The 8,614-nt window shown below is 37.0% G+C and overlaps 1 long non-coding RNA gene across 2 annotated transcripts in view; it reads left to right on the forward strand.

The window, feature by feature from the left end:
* Positions 1 to 8,342, forward strand: part of LOC112545153 (uncharacterized) — a 57,804-nt gene extending 49,462 nt beyond the window's left edge. Inside the window, exons 4-5 of one of the 2 annotated variants that reach the window (XR_012904083.1) lie at positions 7,498 to 7,633; positions 7,795 to 8,342. This is a non-coding gene — a long non-coding RNA (uncharacterized LOC112545153). Of the gene's footprint in view, positions 1 to 3,409; positions 3,662 to 7,497; positions 7,634 to 7,794 lie in introns of those variants that run through there. The other variant, XR_012904084.1, reaches the window with a different exon arrangement.
* Positions 8,343 to 8,614: the final 272 nt, after the last annotated feature.

The raw sequence follows: 8,614 nt of genomic DNA on the forward strand, positions 1-8,614 counted from the left end.
CCGGTGCTGGACCCAAGCGCGTAGCTCGGGCGGCGGCGCCAGCCCCGGGCCCACGGCACAAGGGGCTCGGGCGGCCCTGGCGTGCCCCAGGACGCGCGGCCCCGCCCCCGGGTGCCCGGCGCATAAGTGGCCCCGCCCCCGGGCGCCCGGGAGCCCATAAAGGTTGGGGACCACTGGAGTATGGTATCCAGTTCCAGTATAGGCTGTAGTTTATTGATAATGTGTTGGACAGGTTTAAGTTGGGGGTTGTAGGTGATGACAAGTGGTGTTCTATTGTTGGTTTTCTTGGGTCTGTCTTGAAGTAGATGGTTTCTAGGTATTCGTCTGGCTCTTTCAATTTGCTTTTTTATTTCTCCGGGTGGGTAGTTGAGGTTTATAAATGCTTGGTAGAGATCCTGAAGCTTCTGGTCTCTGTCAGTGAGATTAGAGCAGATGCGGTTGTATCGAAAGGCTTGGCTATAGACGATGGATCGTGTGGTGTGTTCTGGATGGGAGCTGGAAGCATGTAGGTAACTGTATGAGTCGGTGGGTTTTCTGTAGAGAATGGTGTCTAATTTTCCATTGTTGATTTGTACTGTGGTGTCCAGGAAGTGGATCTCTCATGTAGAATGGTCCAGGCTGAGGTTGATGGTGGGGTGTAGGTTGTTGAAATCTCTGTGGAATATCTCCAGTGTTTCTTGGCCATGCGTCCAGATCATAAAGATGTCATTGATGTACTGTAGGTAGAGAAGGGGTGAAAGGGGACGGGAGTTGAGGAAACGTTGTTCTAGGTCAGCCATAAAGATGTTAGCATACTGTGGGGCCATGCGTATACCCATGGCTGTGCCGCTGATCTGGAGGTATAAGTTGTTCTCAAACTGGAAATAATTGTGGGTGAGAACAAAGTTACATAGGTCTGCTATCAGGTTGGCAGTAGTGTCCTCTGGGATAGTGTTTCTAATTGCTTGTAATCCGTCTTCATGTGGGATGTTGGTATATTCACAGACACTTACCTTCCTTCCTCCCCCCCCCAACCCCCTCCTGTTCTGAAATGTGATTTGTCCTTTTCATATGTGTTCATTTTTTTTAATTGTATCCTCTGGTATATATGGTTGTGACTATTTTCTTCCACTATTTGATCTGAGGAAGTGGGTCTGGCCCATGAAAGCTCATCATCTAATAAACCATCTTGTTAGTCTTTAAAGTGCTACATTGTCCTGCATTTTGCTTCGGTTAAATTATTGTTTGTTCCATAGTCAGCATTGTTTCATGACAGCTCATCTTCCCCTTCTTATATATAAATACAATTGTGCTTTAAGACCACAGAAATCTTCATAAAAATCACCTTAAGCACAAAATGGAATATTTGTACTGACAAAAAAATACAAGCAAATATAGTACATTGCAAAGGTATGAAGGATGATATAGGGTAGGGGGTAGAGGAGAGGGTTCTCCTTCACATCTGAAATGTCACCATGCTATTCAAACCACAAGCATTGCAATGTGTTTCAGAGTGGCATATGTTATGAAGTGTTTCTGAAGAAAGGAGTTAGTGTTAGGTAAAAGCATTATGTCCTACCAGGAATTAGTTAAATATTCCTTATTTTGATTCCCTGCCAAAAGTATTCTGGACCTAGTCAAATAGAATCAGATCCAACACAAGGACAGCAATCCAAACTGATAGATATCACAATTGATATAAGTTTTTTTTTAAGTTAATCTTTATATTTTTATTTTATATTTTATTTATTGGTTTGCAACCTAATAATGAGAGAGAATTACTGGCTTGAATTAACTTTTTACACACACCCCTTGTATTTTAAATGTGGATAATGTTCATAGAAGGCAGTTTGTAGACAAACTGCTATGAGCATGAACAGTTTTGTTCCTTAGGTCCCATTGTTTTTTCACAAAAAATATCTTCTTGGTACAGTAAATCTAAAAATGAAGCACAAGTGGACAGAGAAAGATACTTGGCCACAGTCCCAGCTGATGTAAATCAGATTAATTCCTTTAAAGATATTGTCATGGAAATGCACAATATAAAAAAGATTCCAAGTTGCCTTTCAGACTTTTTTGGAAGTAGCTTTATTTTCAGGTGTTGTTAAATCTGTGCTTCTCAGGCACCATGAAAGTAATACCAAATCTTAAAGGCAAGTTGAATATGCACTGCCAATACTGTGCTCTCAAATATAGTCTCCATGATGATTTTACAAATAGGCAATATAAAGGTGCTTGAAAAAAAAAAAGAAAGAACTAATGACTGCCTTACGTGAAACTCTTGTTTATAATCTTTGCACCAGACTCTTTTTTTCTTTCATTTACACTATGGAGCCTTCCAAAAGCAAGATGTCCTTGGCAAACCAGACACTCTACTCTGAATACAACCTAATTAAACTAAGTGCTACCTGTGGCAAGGATATTAGGTAATTCAGAGCATTCAAGTAACCAAAACAAAGCATCATTTTTCAGCTTTCAGATCCATTCTCAATAAACACAGTGTAGATTTTTTTGTAAAGGGCAAAGTGCTTTCTGATAAGCTAAATATGAGACCATATTGCCCCCGATGTTTAGGTACAGTAAATATCCCTATTGTGCTTCGTTGTCCTTGTTTCTTTTTTAAGTGTGTCTCATGATTAATCGGAGAATTAACAAAGATTAATAGGAATATGTAATAAAAGAAATATGAATAATTTAGTAGTGGAATGGAACAATATTATTAGTCTCTAGAATGAATAGCTAGATGAGATATGTTTTCTCACTCTGAGTTTCTCATTTTGGAGCATGTGTGACACAGCAGAATTTTTACAATTATTCATATTAGCATTTTAAATGTTCCCCTTGAAAATCAGTGAAGAACACAACGTTCTCTGGCAATTGAATACAACAGGCAGCTCAGTCATTGGTTCATCTGAAATCTGCTTGAAGTTCTTGTATTTGAACGATCTTTGAGTTGAAAGTAGGAACATATCCTTTCTGGAAAATACATTTCAAAGGCCTCTTCTAAATTCTTTTTAAAGTTACCAATTCTGCTTCATAGATATGCATTTTATATTAAGCAATTCTTTCTATATTACTGAGTTGGTAGATATATAGTACAGAGTTGGTAGACTAAAATGAATTGAAGGGTAAATAGTTTGCTATTCAGATATATCTCACTATACATAGATTGTAAATATATTCATTCTATGCTAGAAATAATTGTAAGGTGTTCTAAAATATGCAGAAGACGTGTTTTTTTTTTAAAACGGGATTATATTTGTTTGGTGATCTTGGCCCATATTGACATGAGACAGGTCACAATGTAGCAACTGTTCAATATCATCCTTTGGACTTCTCTGATAGAGCACTTAACTATCTCAGCTTTTCCAGTGATCATCTCATTTATCTAGGATTATTGCACTGAATTTACTGTTTGGTTTTCTTCCAGAACTGAAATGTCAAGTCCAGTGTCATGCATGCAGTAGCTTTGTGCTATGAGAGCTCAACAGATCCACCAAAAGCTGCTAGCAGTTGATCTTTGGATAGTGCTAGAAATAAATAAATCCTCTTTAGCAGATCAATATTCATCCCATTTAATGCTTGATGTGAAACTTGTGGATTTGAGTCAGTAATGCTGATGTACAGCTAATCGTTGAAAATGAGCATTAGGGCTTTTATAGCATGGCAACATGTTATCAAACAGGAAGAGAGAAAAGTGTTCAGTGACTCCTCCGGGAGGTGGGAGGGGAACTCCTCAGCAATAATATGTAATTCAATGCATATTTGTAACCTACACAATTTTACACTGTAGTGATTTTGTCCTTTATTGCAAGATTTATTCCAGTACTTTAGTTTATAAAACAGATTACTCACATATCACATGGCCCCCCAAAATATTTTATAAAGTAGATCTGGTATAAAATATCCCCCAGTCATGCATTTATCCAGACTATGTGCAAATATATGAAATATGCACTCTATGCAATACATTATATGTCTATGTACATGATGTTGAATGTCTGCATTATATATCCCTGTTATGCATCCCTATTAAGGGTCTGTAATGCATATTATACAGCTTCTTTACATAAGCAGACTTAAAAATCCTAGAGAAAAGTGATAATATTAATTGTTAAGGCAATATATTAAAAACTGAAAAGGGAGATTTTTAAAAGGCTAAATTGGCGGAGAACATTTTTCTCTACTTATGTAATATAATTTTAAATATTATATAGAAAATCACAAGTTAAAAACATCATATTTCAATAGAACTTTCTTATGTTGTGCTAAAACTATATAATGAGTTATATTGGCATGGTATCCACATAAGTTAGTTTGCACAGTGTGGTCTTTGTGTATACCAGCTTCCAGTTCTGTCAGAGAAGGTAAAACACAGATATTTGGAGTGGCCAAGTGAGTAAACACTTGAAACAGTATTTCTGATGAGAAGCATAGTTGTATGGACTTCCCTCATGGCTAAGTTACCCATACGTATATTTGGAAAATACAACGTGAATGTATATGAATCATCTGTGCACTTAATGGAAATACTAGTATTTGATGGCCCAGATGGATTTGTGATACATTGTAACATTGCGTGTTGTCTCCTTTGCCTACATACTTTAATTTGTTTGGTAAAGACAGCAATGCCAGCATGCTGAAAACACAAGAGAGATATTTAAATAACAAGCACCCAAGAACACCTGCTGACTCCAGGTGTCCAGTGCATGTCTTTCACCTTGATGGCAAGATGATAGCTTCTTTCATAGTGCTACGAATATCAACCCTTTACTCCTCCTCTTAAAGGGCATAGCCAGCAGGATTTCAATTTGTTGTGAGCCCAAGTTTTGCAGGAAAGGATGTGGGAAACAGTGAGGAAGATTACATTTATCTGCAATACAATAAATCTCTGAGAAGCAAAGAGGTGTCTAGCTATGTTTCATGCAATGATCTGCAGATATTTAAAGTGCAAGGATTCTGTATGTCATTGCAGTATCTATCAATGGAACTTAGATAAAAGAAGACTGTTAACCAGATTTAAAAGGCTACCAAAGGGCTATTTAAAGTGATGCAGGGCGGAGGAGGGGGTATTTCCTGTAAATTAATATTGTCTTTATCCTTTCCTATCTTCTTTTAGTTCCACAAGCTGCATATCAAAATGTTATGTACAGAACCTGGTTGGTATTAAAACCATTCTGTTTAAAATATTTTCATCTGCTAGAATAATTTTGGAGAGGATTTGGAGGAATAGCATTTTTTTTCCTCTAATGAAAAACAAAGGGATCAAGGAAACATGCCTGGGTTTTCTAACTGATAAAGGAGCAAGTATCATCTTATAAAAGTCCACTCACTCATCATTCACACACTGTGAACTAAGAATTTTACTCAGGGAAAAACTCCCAGTGACAAAAGCCTCTCCCAGTCTGCAGTACCCTGCTTAGTCCAGGTATATCTCAGTGGATGTGCCACTGAAAGTCAATGCTTCTTCAGACAACTATCTCTGCTTCTAGGTTCTCTCCATGATGGGCTCAGTCACTGGGACACAATTCTTACAAGACTCATGGTGCTAGGTGAGGGAGAAGTAATAGAGTCCATAGTAGGACAGCCATTACTTTCCTTGACCATCCTCAGGATCCAAGAGGATTTACTCCAGGAGGAGGTTGCTTTCCAGGAAATTCCATGAAGTGAGCCTCACAGTGTTTGTTTTCCTCTATGGTCCCCTTAAGGTAGCTGTTGGTGCCATAGTAGGGTTAAATAAGGATTTAATAATAACAAATACTACAAAATCTATGCTGAATCCTGAAACTTTTTTGTAAGTAATCCTTACTGATAAGTAATTCCATGGAAGTCACTACTTGTTTGTGTAACTAAGGGTTGCAGGATTAGAGCTGATAAACAGTTTTGTTGGTAGTCTTCATGTACCACAGCTACAGGAAGTTTAAATAATGAAAAGCAGGTAGGAAATATATCCAATTAGATAGGCTTCCTCACTGTGCTGATCACTTAGGCCCAGATTTTTAATTTTTTTAGGTTTTAAATTTGCTGTGTTCAAAAGAGATCTGGGCACGTAAGAATCCCAATCCTATCGGCAGTCATAAACTTTTAATGAGGCCTACATAAATGACATTTTGTAGCACTAAAGATTTGTCCTGTCTTTAAATATACAATATGGAGGACATAAAAGTTGCCCTTTCACAAGTAATTTAGGGATAATTTATTGTAGGCTGCAGATTGTAAAACAAAACAAAGCAAAACAAAAATCTTTCCAATATGTTGATTTTGAAGTCAACTATTTTTTAAAGGAAGAAAAAAAAATCCTTTTGCATTGCTTCAGTAAAGTTTTTCTAGCACTGATTATACAAACTCTTCTTCATCTTTCTCATTGCTGAAGAGGGATGCCGTTCCCCGCTATTAATGGCTCAACTCTGATCCTAGAAAAGACCTCTACACTGTACAACAATGCCAAAGAATGACTAAGACACTGCACTGATTCTTTTTTTTTTTTAATGATTCTTTGAAGTTCAACCTGAATAGCAAATGTTTTGGCATTCTCTAAAAAAAAAAAATGGCTCTTTGCTGGATTTTTGTTTTGTTTTTGTTCTGCCTTCGGAACCCATAGGCAGGTTCAGACAGGAAGTGCAGCCTGAAAGGCGAGGCTAAATCCGGCGGGGAGGTGGGGATTAATCATAGCAAAAAGCTGCAGTGTGATCCTGAGCCTCTTTCTTAGTGGTATGACATAGAATGAAAATACTCACAGTCATATAAGTATCCACATTTTTATCCACAGCAAATCTAGCAGACAGTTGTAAAGTGAAGTCACTCTGCTATTACAGCATTTAGGAGCATTTTTTCACAATACACATGCTGAATACTTAATTTTTTTTTAAAAAAAAAAGGACAAAGGAAGTTTTAAAAACAATTCAAGCAATATATTATGTAGTTACCATAATCTGCCATGACTTGAACAATATAAGGCAATTTTTGCATAGAATCTTTAACAAAAGCTATTTGTGCACAAACTTTTTACAGTTGACATAATACAAATAAACAACAGCAGTGGAAAACAGAAAATAAGACATTATATACAAGGTAGAATAGGCTAAAACTTTACACAATGTACAAAATGGGGAAAATATTCTCTCTTTTTCTCCTTTCTTCAGATATTTTTGATCTACTGGAATAAGGAGACGTTAATAAGTTCTTGACCCGCTCAATGAGACACTAACTGGAAAAAATAGGATGGTCTGATTCTCATTTACATTTACACTGCTTTACAGTCACTTTAAACCCATTTTATACAAACAATCTAGAGTGGCCTTTTTGTAAATGCAACTCAGACTTGGAGACTCATTACATGGAAAAATATTTACAGACAATACAATGCTTTTTTCATATAAATGTATGCCCTTAATTTATTCCAGAATTTTATGATTAGCCAAAAAATACAAATGTTTTGAGTATTTGGCTTAGATCAGCATCCAAAAGTTTGAATAAGATATTGGAAGAGCTTAAGTTTCATTTGCATCTATTTTCAAGACACAGAGTAAGGCCTGCACCTGTTCCTGCTCTTATGAAATCACTTGGAGTAGAGGGTGCTCTGAACAGCTGAAAATCAAACCTGCTTATCTCAAGATGAGGAAGCATCCAAAAATCAGAGCAGATTTTCAAAATTGTAAGTTATATACATTACAATTGTGGCTCAAACTAATGGCTAAAATAAAAAAAGACAGTGAAATCCCTGTCAAAAAATCTAAAAGACCATCAAATGATGCTACAGATATTTCTTATAATTCTTTTAATACAACCATTTTATTGTGTTTTTTTTTATCACAGTCCAAAGAGGGCATCTGCTGCCTGAAAATGTATTGCTGTCTTCACAGAGAGCTATATCTTAAGGCTGATAAACAGTCCTAACTTGCAAAGAAGAGCACAGAATTTGCATGCAATAATACGGACACAGTGTGCCAAGCAAACAAAATTAAACCCCTCTTTGTCAGGCTGCAAAAAGGTAAATGGACAAAGCTCTCATTCTCTTCCTTTTGAATGTCTGAGAACAAAAATGAACAGCAGGGGGAGCTCAAGCATGGCTTAAACTCAACAAAATAGAGCAAATAGAAAAAAAATATTTGTAAAGGGTGACAAATGGTGTGCTGCCCTCTTTTGAGCCATTTGTGTAAAGCAGCAATTCCTAAAGGGAATCTCAACTCCCTCAAGTTCCTTCTCTCCCTGTAAAGCATATTATAGCAGAAAGATACTGCGACTGTCGTTCTTCCTGTGGCTCCCCAAAAGAGTGACCCCATAAATGGACTTTTTAACTTGCAAAAAGCTCTTTCAGATGAATAGAGCATTTGTATAATTAGTCTTCTAATTAGATTTGATTGTGTGATATGCTAAGTAAATAGACAGACAGACAGATAATTCTTTCTTACAGGGATCTCCCTTGTGTCGGTGTTTTTTTTATATGTTCTTCACCAAAGGCGTGGGGTGTTTGCATTGGCTTCTCACACATGCAATTTTGAACCCAACTACATTTCATAGTCATGCTAACATTTGATTTCTGTGCAAATCGGATCTAACACAGACAATACGACTCACAATTAAGCCACAGAGTACAGGTCTGTATCTAAACTGTCCCAAAGTCCAGGACTCTTCC

Source organism: Pelodiscus sinensis, chromosome 5 (assembly GCF_049634645.1).
Source record: "Pelodiscus sinensis isolate JC-2024 chromosome 5, ASM4963464v1, whole genome shotgun sequence".
Classification (NCBI taxonomy): Eukaryota; Metazoa; Chordata; order Testudines; family Trionychidae; genus Pelodiscus; species Pelodiscus sinensis.